The 13,170-nt window shown below is 45.1% G+C and overlaps 1 protein-coding gene across 5 annotated transcripts in view; it reads right to left on the reverse strand.

The window, feature by feature from the left end:
• raly (RALY heterogeneous nuclear ribonucleoprotein) overlaps positions 1-13,170 on the reverse strand; it is a 297,200-nt gene that overhangs the window by 129,549 nt on the left and 154,481 nt on the right. The window contains exon 1 of one of the 5 annotated variants that reach the window (XM_072556192.1): positions 11,674-11,791. The exons of the other annotated variants lie outside the window; for them this stretch is intronic. The gene's annotated coding sequence lies outside the window, so the exon portion shown is untranslated. Of the gene's footprint in view, positions 1-11,673; positions 11,792-13,170 lie in introns of those variants that run through there. 5 annotated transcript variants of the gene reach the window in all.

The following is a 13,170-nucleotide window of genomic DNA, read 5'->3' on the forward strand; positions in this document are numbered from 1 at the left end:
AGACAGAGAGGACAGTGAGCAAGAGCAGGACAGTCAAAGCCCTGAGTGGAGCTGGGATGATATTCCACCAAGTCTGTGAAAGATGTCTTGTCCATTGAACTGAGTAATCAATTGGCACTTTGTGACGGACTGATGATCTATCCAGAGGTGAGAAGGTGTTGGATGTCTGAGTCTCTGTGAGCACCGTTAATTCATTAATGCCTCCTCCGGCCTGAAAGCTGGAGTCAATCTCCAAGTTTCCATCCTGCCATTTCATTACATCAGAACCAGGGAAAGATCTCACCATTTTAGGAACAGCTACCTGTTCCCAAAGAGCTGTCCTCCCAGCCCTGTCCTCCTGGCCCTGAGCTCCAAGCCCACTTTGCTCTTGGTTTTGGGACAAGGGGGTAACTAACAGACAGTTTTTTTTACCCCACTCTCTACTTTGTGACCCCCACTCTCCTGCTCATGACCCAGTACCTCCCTCCCACTTTGGTTCCCTGGTGAGTGACCTGAACCTGTAGAGTGGAGATTTCTGGTCCACAGCTGCTTCCCTCAATGTGGGCATGGAGATGAAGATGCCCTCCTCAGACTGGACACATATCTCTGGGTCCTCACTGAGTCATAGACCTTGGGCTTGCCCAAAACGGCCTTTCCTCATTGGTCACCTTCGACCCTGACGAGGAGCGTCACAATTAAAGCATTTTGTCTGAAACTCACCTTTCTCTAATCACAGAACAGTTACCCAATGGAGGAGCTGTTCAGCCTATCTTTATGTGCTAGCTCTCTCAGAGACAAACTCAGTTGGTCCCAATCCACAGTCCCTTCCTGCTCACCCACCCAGAAGATCTTTTCTCGATACACAATTATCCAACTTGGCTTTCGAAAACCGCAAGTGAATGCACTGTCTGAGACAGTGCATTCCAGATTCTGACCACTCCTTGGTTCTCCTCACGTCACTGTTGCCAACTACCTGCTACCCCAACATCCTCTCATTCTTGACCTCTCTCCCTCTCTGCTCTGTTCAGGTCCATCAGGGGTTTGAACACCTCAATCAAATCTCCTTCTCTGTTCAGAGCAAACATCTCCAGCTTTGCTACACAACCCTCATCCCTGGGACTTCTGTAATGCTTTCACAGATTGATGCTCCATGTTGAGGTTAAGTGTGACCCCAATGCTGCTGCTTCAGCCACAAGTTATTCATCAACAGGAGGAGGCCATTCAGCCCCTTGAGCTGTTCAAGTTGGCAGCTCACCACCATCTTCTCAATGCAAATTAGGAATGGGCAATAATTGTTGCCCACATCCCACAGTAGAGAAGAAAAACAGAACCCTTAGTCCCCTTGCTTCAGAGTGCTCAGTTTTTATATTTATCTGTTGGCCAGAACATCAGGGATAACTCTCACCCTCATCTTCAAAGCCATGGCATGGGATCTTGTACATTCACCTGAAGGCTGTGGTTTAATGCCTCAGTGAAGAGGTGGCACTCCCCCAGTCTGTTCCAGGATTGTCAGCTTAGGTTGTCTGTGTGGGTGGGTGGGTGGCGTGTGTATGACCTGTGTATACATGGGTGTGTGGTGAAACATGGATAAAGTTACTTTAGGAGGTTATTTGGCCCATCAGAGCTGTACTGGCCTATAAAGGAGCCATTCAGCCCACTTTCCAGCTGTTGGTCCATTGCCCTGTGGGACGACAGCACATTAACGAACAGCCAAGTTTCTGGTACTGAGACAGGCTCTAACACAACAAGGGGTACATCGGGCTCCAAGAGATCAATTGTGTTAGGGGATTGTCTAGTACAAGGTACAGACAGACGTTTCTGTGGCCAGCAGAGAAAAAGCAGAATGGTGTGTTGTTTTCCTGGTGCCAGGATCAAGGATGTCTCAGAGAGGGTGCAGAATGTTCTCACAGGGGAGAGGGGCCAGCAGGAGGTCATTGTACACATTGGAACTAACGACATAGGAAGGGAAAAGGTTGATATTCTGAAGGGATGATACAGAGAGTTAGGCAGGAATTTAAAAAGGAAGTCCTCAAGTGTAGTAATATCTGGATTACTCCAGTGCTACGAGCTAGTGAGGGCAGGAATAGGAGGATAGAGCAGATGAATGCATGGCTGAGGAGCTGGTGTATGGGAGAAGGATTCACATTTTTGGATCATTGGAATCTCTTTTGGGGTAGAAGTGACCTGTACAAGAAGGACGGATTGCACCAGAATTGGAAGGGGATGAATATACTGGCAGGGAAATTTGCTAGAACTGCTCGGGAGGATTTAAACTAGTAATGTGGGAGGATGGGACCCAGGGAGATAGTGAGGAAAGAGTTCAATCTGAGACTGGTACAGTTGAGAACAGAAGTGAGTTAAATAGTCAGGGCAAAGCAGAGAACAAGGTAGGACTGATAAATTAAACTGTATTTATTTCAATGCAAGGGGCCTAACAGGGAAGGCAGATGAATTCAGGGCATGGTTAGCAACATGGGACTGCGATATCATAGCAATTCCAGAAACATGGCTCAGGAATGGGTAGGACTAGCAGCTTAATGTTCCAGGATACAAATGCTACAGGAAGGATAGAAAGGGAGGCAAGAGAGGAGGGGGAGTGGCATTTTTGATAAGGGATAGCATTACAGCTGTGCTGAAGGAGAATATTCCCAGAAATACATCCAGGGAAGTTATTTGGGTGGAACTGAGAAATCAGAAAGGGATGATCATCTTATTGCGATTGTATTATAGACCCCCTAATAGTCAGAGGGAAATTGAGAAACAAACTTGTAAGGAGATCTCAGTTATTTGTAAGAATAATAGAGTGGTTATGATAGGAGATTTTAACTTTTCAAATATAGACTGGGACTGTTATAATAAGGGTTTAGATGGAGAGGAATTTGTTCAGCATGTACAAGAAAAGTTTCTGATTCAGTATGCGGATGTACCTACTAGAGAAGGTGCAAAACTTGACCTACTCTTGGGAAGTAAGGCAGGGCAGGTGACTGAGGTGTTAGTGGGGGAGCACTTTGGGGCCAGCGACCATAATTCTATTAGATTTAAAATAGTGATGGAAAAGGATAGACCAGATCTAAAAGTTGAAGTTCTAAATTGGAGAAAGACCAATTTTAAGGGTATTAGGCAAGAACTTTCAAAAGCTGATTGGAGGCAGATGTTCATAGGTAAAGGGACGGCTGGAAAATGGCAAGCCTTCAGAATGAGATAATGAGAATCCAGAGAAAGTATATTCCTGTCAGGGTGAAAGGAAAGGCTGGGAGGTATAGGGAATGCTGGATGACGAAAGAAATTGAGGGTTTGGTTAAGAAAAAGAAGGAAGCACACTCAGGTATAGACAGGATAGATTGAGTGAATCCTTAGATGAGTATAAAGGCAGTAAGAGTATACTTAAGAGGGAAATCAGGAGGGCGAAAGGGACACGAGGTAGCTTTGGCAAGTAGAATTAAGGAGAATCCAAAGGGTCTTTACAAATACATTAGTGACATAAGGGTAACTAGGGAGAGAATAGGGCCCCTCAAAGATTAGCAAGGCGGCCTTTGTGTGGAGCCGCAGGAGAAGAGGGAGATACTAAATGAGTATTTTGCATCAGTATTTACTGTGGAAAAGGATCTGGAAGATATAGACTGTAGGGAAATAGATGGTGACATCTTGAAAAATGTCCATATTACAGAGGTTTAAAAGTGGATAAATTCTCTGGACCTGATCAGATATACCCTTGAACTCTGTGGGAAGCTAGAAAAGTGATCGTTAGGCCTCTTGCTGAGATATTTGTATCATTGATAGTCACAGGTGAGGTGCCGGAAGACTGGAGTTTGGCTAACGTGGTGCTACTGTTTAAGAAAGGTAGCAAGGACAAGCCAGGGAACAATAGACTGGTGAGCCTGACCTCGGTGGTGGGCAAGTTGTTGGAGGGAATCCTGAGGGACAGGATGTACATGTATTTGGAAAGGCAAGGACTGATTCGGGATAGTCAACATGGCTTTGTGCGTGGGAAATCATGTCTCACAAATTTGATTGAGTTTTTTGAAGTAACAAAGAGGATTGATGAGGGCAGAATGGTGGACGCGATCTATATGGACTTCAGTAAGGCATTTGACAAAGTTCCACATGGGAGACTGGTTAGCAAGGTTAGGTCTCATAGAAAGCAGGGAGAACTAGCCATTTGGATACAGAACTGGCTCAAAGGTAGAAGACAGCGGGTGGTGGTGGAGGTTTGTTTTTCAGACTGAAGGCCTGTGACCAGTGGAGTGCCACAAAGATCGGTGCTGGGTCCACTACTTTTCATAATTTATATAAATGATTTGGATGCGAGCATAAGGAAGCATTAGGAAGGAAGATGTGTTGGACATTTTGAACAACTTGAGGATAGACAAGTCCCCCAGGCCTGACGGGATATATCCTAGGATTATGTGGGAAGCAAGAGAGGAAATTGCAGTACCGTTGGCAATGATCTTCTCGTCTTCACTGGCAACGGGGTTGGTACCAGGGGACTGGAGAGTAGCGAATGTTGTGCCCCTGTTCAAAAAAGGGAATAGGGATAACCCCGGGAATTACAGGCCAGTTAGTCTAACTTCTGTGGTAGGCAAAGTAATGGAAAGGGTACTGAGGGATAGGATTTACGAGTATCTGGAAAGACACTGCTTGATTAGGGACAGCCAGCATGGATTTGTGAAGGGTCGGTCTTGCCTTACAAGTCTTATTGAATTCTTCGAGGAGGTGACCAAGCATGTGGATGAGGGTAGAGCAGTGGATGTAGTGTACATGGATTTTAGTAAGGCATTTGATAAGGTTCCCCATGGTAGGCTTATGCGGAAAGTCAGGAGGCATGGGATAGAGGGAAATTTGGCCAATTGGATAGAAAACTGGCTAACCGGTCGAAGTCAGAGAGTGGTGGTAGATGGTAAATATTCAGCCTGGAGCCCGGTTACAAGTGGAGTTCCGCAGGGATCAGTTCTGGGTCCTCTGCTGTTTGTAATTTTTATTAATGACTTAGATGAGGGAGTCGAAAGGTGGGTCAGTAAATTTGCAGATGATACGAAGATTGGTGGAGTTGTGGACAGTGAGGAGGGCATTTGTCGTTTGCAAAGGGACTTAGATATGATGCAGAGCTGGGCTGAGGAGTGGCAGATGGAGTTCAACCCTGCCAAGTGTGAGGTTGTCCATTTTGGAAGAACAAATAAGAATGCGGAATACAGGGTTAATGGTAGGGTTCTTAGTCAGGTGGAGGAACAGAGGGATCTTGGAGTCTATGTACATAGATCTTTGAAAGTTGCCACTCAGGTGGATAGAGTTTGTAAGAAGGCCTATGGAGTATTATCGTTCATTAGCAGAGGGATTGAATTCAAGAGTCGTGAAGTGATGTTGCAGCTGTACAGGACTTTGGTTAGGCCACAGTTGGAGTACTGTGTGCAGTTCTGGTCGCCTCACTTTAGGAAAGATGTGGAAGCTTTGGAGAGGGTGCAGAGGAGATTTACCAGGATGTTGCCTGGAATGGAGAATAGGTCGTATGAGGATAGGTTGAGAGTTCTCGGCCTTTTCTCGTTGGAACGGCGAAGGATGAGGGGTGACTTGATAGAGGTTTATAAGATGATCAGAGGAATAGATAGAGTAGACAGTCAGAAACTTTTTCCCCGGGTACAAGAGTGTTACAAGGGGACATAAATTTAAGGTGAAGGGTGGAAGGTATAGGGGAGATGTCAGGGGTGGGTGCTTTACCCAGAGAGTGGTGGGGGCATGGAATGCGCTGCCCGTGGGAGTGGTAGAGTCAGAATCATTGGTGACCTTTAAGCGGCATTTGGATGGGTACATGGATGGGTGCTTAATCTAGGTTAGAAGTTCGGCACAACATCGTGGGCCGAAGGGCCTGTTCTGTGCTGTATTGTTCTATGTTCATAAGAGGTATCGTTTGTAAGGTATAAGAAAATTGGAGGCATAGTGGACAGCGAAGAAGGTTACCTCAGATTACAACAGGATCTTGACCAGATGGGCCAATGGGCTAAGGAGTGGCAAATGGAGTTTAATTTAGATAAACGAGAGATGTTGTATTTTGGGAAAGCAAATCTTAGCAGGACTTATACACTTAATGGTAAGATCCTAGGGAGTGTTGCTGAACAAAGAAACCTTGGAGTGCAGGTTCACAGCTCCTTGAAAGTGGAGTCGCAGGTAGATAGGATAGTGAAGAAAGCGTTTGGTATGCTTTCCTTTATTGGTCAGAGTATTGAGTACAGGAGTTGGGAGGTCATTTTGCGGCTGTGCAGGACTTTGGTTAGGCCACTGTTGGAATATTGCGTGCAGTTCTGGTCTCCTTCCTATCAGAAAGATGTTGTGAAACTTGAAAAGGTTCAGAAAAGATTTACAAGGATGTTGCCAAGGTCGGAGGATTTGAGCTATCGGGAGAGGTTGAATAGATTAGATTAGATTAGATTCAATTCTCTACAGTGTGGAAACAGGCCCTTCGGCCCAACCGACCCCCCCGAAGAGTAACCCACCCAGACCCACTTCCCTCAGACTAATGCACCTAACACTACGGGCAATTTAGCATGGCCAATTTACCTGACCTGCACATCTTTGGATTGTGGGACGAAACCAGAGCACCTGGAGGAAACCCATGCAGACACAGGGAGAATGTGCAAACTCCACACAGACAGTCACCTGAGGCTGGAATCGAACCTGGGACCCTGGTGCTGTGAGGCTGCAGTGCTAACCACTGAGCCACCATGCCACCCCAAACAGCTGAGGCTGTTTTCCCTGGAACATCAGAGGCTGAGGGGTGACCTTACAGAGGTTTATAAAATCATGAGGGGCATGATTAGAGTAAATAGACAAAGTCTTTTCCCTGGGGTGGGGTACTCCAGAGCTAGAGGGCATAGGTTTAGTGTGAGAGGAGAAAGATATAAATGAGACTTACGGGGCAATATTTTCACACATAAGGTGGTGCGTGTGTGGAATGAGCTGCCAGAGGACGTGGTGGAGGCTGGTACAACTACAATATTTAAGAAGCACTTGGATGGGTATATGAATAGGAAGGGTTTGGAGGGATATGGGCCGGGTGCTGGCAGGTGGGACTAGATTGGGTTGGGATATCTGGTCAGCATGGACGGATCGGACCGAAGGGTCTGTTTCCGTGCTGTCCGTCTCTCTGTGTGACTCTAAATAACCTTCCATGCTGCAAAGGTCAAATGGAGCCCAGGAAGCTCCAAGATGAAGAAGAGTTAACTACATCTGAGCCAAGGCTGGAGCTTTGAATCTCTCTAATCTTCCTTTTCCCCACCCTCACACTTTGTGACAAAGATTACGATCGATTAGACTGAATTTGTCTCTAATTCCATTGTTTCTGAAGATATTCCAAACTGTGGAACTACTTATTTCCCACCATCTCAGTTCCTCCTACACCCAACCTTGATCTTCCCTTCCTAGGATCCTTCCATTCTCCTCATTGTCTTGCCTGCTCCTTTCAAAACTTCATAGGAACATGAGTAGGCTATTCGGCCCCTCGAGCCTGTTCCATGCCCCCTTCATGAGAATCATGGCTGATCTGTGGCCTAACTCCATAAACCTGTCTTTGGATTTAATACCATTGCAGAGTTAATACTAATGACAGACCCAGCAGCAACTGCCATTTGTGGAAGGGAGTTCCGTGCGTGTGCGTGTGTAGAAGTGCTTCCTAATGTCTCTCCTGAATGGTCTGGCCCTAATTCTCAGACTCTGCCCCTAGTTCTCCAATCCCCAACCAGTGGGAACAGTTTTTCTTTATCTACCCTGTCGTTTCCTAGTAACCATAATGTGGAGCTGCCAGTGTTGGACTGGGGTGGATAAGGTCAGAAGAAGTCCCACAACACCAGGTTATAGTCCAACAGGTTTATTTGCTTGTGATTTCAATCAGGCTGATAAAGGGGCGACATTCCAAAACCTTGTGATGTCAAATAAACGTGTTGGACTATAACCCAGTGTCATTGGACTTCTCACCTTTCCCTGGTAATACATTGAAGACTTTGATCAGGCCACTAACCTTAACTCCATGGTGCCTTAACTCTACGAGACTTGGGATGCAGTTAGCTTCGGTAAATTATATAACTTTTAAGCTGAAGCCTTCCTTAATCGATTTGGTAACTCCAGCACTCTCTGATGTTCTTCTGTCAGGCTAACTGGTTACAATCCAGATCCTGGTCTTTGGCCCAACCAATCCATGTTGGCCTTTACACCCTGAGTCTCTGATCACATCTGCCCAATGACTAACCTTTATGAAATAAGGGGATACTTTGACAATCAGGTCAGGAGGTGGAGAGAGGAACAGGGTTTGGGGAGTGATTGGAAATTGTGCTTGTGAACAATTAAGTTGCATGGATGTTGTTGGTGAGATCGCGGGGGGGGATGGGATTTGCTGAGCAGGAAAGGGATGGTGGAGGCAGTATTCTGGAGACTAAGAGCAGGGCTGTAGTTGAGGATGGTTTATTGCAACCAATACTTTATTGGTGAAGGTACCTGGTAAAGGTTTCCTAAAGGTAACCCAAGGAAACCTAAGCACATAAATAAAAAGTGGGCCATAAAACCAGCACTTCACCGGAGGCTCACTGGTGATGTTAACTAGCATGGTGACAAAACGTCTGAAAACAAACCTTCCAGCTCAGCGAGCAAACTTACATCCAGTACCTGGTGAAGTTGCCTCTTTACTGACCAATTTACGGACTAGCAATCAAACTCAATCTCTAAGCTGTGCCTCACTAGGTCAGTCTGATATGGGTCAAAAAGAGTCAAAATAAGGAATAGTCCCTTAAAATATGGGTCAGTCAGTCACCCTGCCATCGCCTTGCTCTTCTTACAGTATGACCCATTTCCTTTCATCTTTTTAAAAATGTATTTAGACAGGTGTGTGAATAAGAAGCATTTAGAGGGATATGGGTCACATGCAGGAAAATGAGATTACTTCAGATTAGGATACCATGGACGAGTTGGACCAAAAGGTCTGGTTCCGGGTTGTATCACTCTATCCACTTCCTGAAGCTGACCTTGAGTAATTTCTGCTTTAGCTGCAATCAGTGTTGCCAACTCAGGCTGAGTAAGTTCCCACAGGCTCCATCACATGACTTCCTGTCTTCAACATTTCCACCACCACACTTCCATCACTGCTATCCTGACACATGCATCTTTGACGTACGCCAACTTCCGTTATGACCGATCAACTAATAAACTACCCCCATTTCTCCTGCTAGCTGTTCACAACTGTGCTCCAGGAGACTTTTCTTTCAAGTTTGAAGAGTTGGCAATCCTACCCAGGGAACAGCTTTGAGCCATCTCCGGGTCACAGTAACCACAAAAATACATCCACTCCACAATGCTGGGGCAGACTCCAAATGGGATTTGCTTCAAGTTAACACTGAAAATGTTGTCTAAATCAGGGTATCATGATCCAGATTCCAAATATTCCAGGGTGTGAATCACAAAAAGCCAGCATCCAAACTCAGCAGATAATAGGGAAGGCAAACAGAATGTAGGCCTTTATTTCTAAACGAAATAGAATATAAAAGCAAGGAGGTTTTATTCAAACTAAACAAGGCACAAGTCAGGTGACAGCTGGAATAGTGTGAGGAGCCTTGGGTCACTAATTTGCAGAAAGATGTACAGGTACTGGAAGCAGTCCAGAGATGGTTCACTCAGCAGATCCCAGGGATAGAGGGACTGTTATATGACAAGGACCTGTACTCACCGGAGTTTAGAGTGAAAGGTGACTTTATTGAAACACATAAAAGGTTCTTAGGGACCTGATAGAATAAACACAAAGGGGATTTTCCCTTGTAGGAGAGTCTAGGATCAGAGGGCACCATCTCAGAATGAAGGGCCACCCATTTAAGACAGAGATGGGGAGGAATTTCTTCTCTCAGAATGAAGTGAATCTGTGGAGGGCTGTCAAGGCTGGGTCATCTGGTACATCCGAGGATGAGACAGAGAGATTTTCAATCAGTAAGGGAATCAAGAGTTATGGGGATAAGCCTGCAAAATGGAGTAAAGGATGATCTGATCAGACATGATCTCATTGAATGGTGAAGCAGACTCGATGGGCTGAATGGCCCAATTCTCCTCCCACATCTAATGGCCTCATCGTCTTTTGCTGAGCTACTTGGAGAGTTCTCGTGTTGGGTTAAAACCCCCATGGTGGCTTTGACACGGGGTGGGTGGGGGAGGGAAAGCAGTAACTCAAATTCAAAGTTGCACCTCAATCAAAGTGTCCACTCAAACTGCTTCATCCTGGAGCTGCCTGTACAGTGTGAACAGAGCCCTAAATATGGTTGCCTGTAGCAACAGCAGCCTAGCATGCCCAGCCATGGCAACCAGTGTAGCAACAAACAGCAACCAGCCCCATCACTCATCGGTTCATAACTGGAAACCAGGACACCAACTGGAAACCAGGACACCTTCAGAAACTAAGGTTAGGGAATAGTTTTCTGATATTCCAACCCGGAAGGGAGTTTCCACTCTGTTGGGAAATGCTCTCCTGGAAGTTTGCCCTGTTACTGTCAAACCTGTTATCTTTCTTTGAGAGAGAGAAAGAGAGAGAGAGAGAGAGAGAGATTATCCATGCCACATTGATATTTGTACCAAGTGACATGCTCCAATACCATTTACAATGCCTGTCAAGTGTTTGTGAAAAAAAGAAACATTTTTTAAAAAACTGCCACATATTTTTTCCTGCAGAGGGGTTTGCCCATTTGAAAGTTCCTTTCATATTTTTGAAATAGATTTCTTGTCCTCAAGACAGTCATCATCCTCACATTTTCAGAAGTGATGTTAGGAAGCTCTGTAGAAAAATGCAATCTTATTGTCCAGTCATTTGAACACTGCCTGAAATATTCTGTTTTCCCCTATAGATTTTATCAGCTTTACACTTCAGGGTTTTCTTGTGCAATAATTAGCTAAGTATCAGTCAGGAATTTGTTTTTGGACAATTTTATTTGCTGTATGTTGAAAATATAAAGCAGTAGATCAAGCCAGGCAGCTACAAAAGAAAAACCTCTCTCTCTCCCCATACAATCACCTTCTCAAGACCCTACTCTCCTTTATAGAGTAACAGCAACCATTTAGACGAGAGAGAGAATTCATCTGTCAAAATACAGCCAACCCAGAAAAAAGTCTGAAACTTTTTCTTGAGGGGGGTGGGGGGGGGGGGCGTGCTGGCTTTAAAAAAACGCCAAACGCCACAAGATCCTAAACAATGAAATTGTTTTTTTAAAAAACCCAACACACTGCAAACTGACAGATTATTTAGCACAGCACAGGAGATGGGGGTGTAATTAAACCTTCTAAATGCGAGGGGGTGGGGTGGCTTTGGTAATATACAACTGATTAAAAATACATTCGAGAAAGAGAAAAAAGGGGGAAAAAAAATCAAAATATGACAGCTTTTAAAAATCCTGAGACATCAGTTCAGATGAACAGAAAAGTGAGATGTGTGACAGAGGAATTTCTCTTAACATTGCAGTTAATGAGCCTAAATTTATTTTCACAACACGCATATATATTTACATTGATGTCTGACAAGAGCAAAACAGAAACTACTCTTATAAACACACATTCACTGTTTCTCGCCTCCCCGTCTCTACACATCATTTTCTTTAACAGGTAATGAAAAAAAAAATCAAAAGAAGAAAAATTTTCTTTTTTTCAAAAAAAAATCAAAACGTCACAGACAGCAAAATTACTCACCAGAGAGACAAGAAAATTCAGGAGTTAAAAAACGGCAAAGAGAGAGGGAGAGTGAGAGATGAGATAAAGGAGAGGAACAGACTGACTGGGGGTGGGGACAGAGGGAGAGAGAGAAATAACAGGCTGAGAGAGAGAGAGAGAGATTCACCAACAGCCGGCACTCTCTACTCCAGCTCAGGGGAGACATGGGCTACACAGCGACCTGGAAATGCAGCTCAGACAAAACACTCAGTTCTCCCCCCGACCCACCCGGTGAACGTGGAAGACCCGCATTAGCGACACTGCCCTCTGGGCTGGCTAGCTATGCGACTGGGGAAGACCTCACTGCCCTCAGATCAGACTCTCCTCCCTCTGCGCTGAATGGTCTGCTCGCCTTAGAGCCATCACCCACTTCTTATTCTGAAGCTCAGAGCAGTAATTATAAAATTAAATAGCTCTAGTTTCGATCATCAATTAAAATATTGTGTACAATACAATGTCACATTTTAACCTGGACTCCAACAAGCTGACCCCATTTCTATTTAATTCTAAAGGTCGTGCAGAACTAGCGAATTAAATAGCTCATGTCTGTCTGCCCTTTTTTTTGTCATTATAAATTCATCTGTTCATATTTATCATTGAAACTGCCGCTGTCAACCTGACAGTTTATAATCCAGCCCATTGTGGGTGAAGGTCCTCCAGCGCCTTTACAGTTGGGAGGGTGTAATTGCAGCGTGACTGGTTTACATAGCCACTTTCCATTGGAAAGGATTCCAAATGTACTGGGAGTTCAGAAGCAAATTCTGACTCAATTACCTACTCACTGCTTGCTCCACACACCAAGGTTCCGCGCTCACTATGACTTCTCCAGAGTGGACAGGACTTGAACTCAGAACTTCTGAGCCAAAGGTAGGGGCACCACCATCGCAATACAACAGTCTATGGTTGTAATTACAGCATGGACACAGACCCTTTGGTCCAACTAGTCCATGCAGACCATGTTCTGAAAATGAACTAGATGCATTTGCCCCCCCCATGCCCCCCCAAACCTTTCAACTGAGTGAAAGGATTCAGAAAAGATTTACAAGGAAGTTGCAAGGGTTGGAGGATTTGAGCTATACGGAGAGGCTGAATAGGCTGGGGCTGTTTTCCCTGGAGGGTCAGAGGCTGAGGGGTGACCTTATAGAGGTTTACAAAATCATGAGGGGCATGAATAGGATAAATAGATAAGGCGTTTTCCCTGGGGTGGGGGAGTCCAGAACTAGAGGGCACAGGTTTACGGTAAGAGGGGAAAAAAATTACCTAAGGGGCAACATTTACCTAAGGTACCTAAGGGGCAACATTTCATGCAGAGGGTGGTATGTGTATGGAATGAGCTGCTAGAGGAAGTGGTGGAGGCTGGTACAATTACAACATTTAAAAGGCATTTGGATGGGTATATGAATGGGAAGGGTTCAGAGGGATATGGGCCAAGTGCTGGCAGGTGGGACTAGATTGAGTCGGGATATCTGGTTGGCA

The sequence above is a fragment of the Chiloscyllium punctatum genome, chromosome 37, assembly GCF_047496795.1.
Source record: "Chiloscyllium punctatum isolate Juve2018m chromosome 37, sChiPun1.3, whole genome shotgun sequence".
Taxonomy (NCBI): domain Eukaryota; kingdom Metazoa; phylum Chordata; class Chondrichthyes; order Orectolobiformes; family Hemiscylliidae; genus Chiloscyllium; species Chiloscyllium punctatum.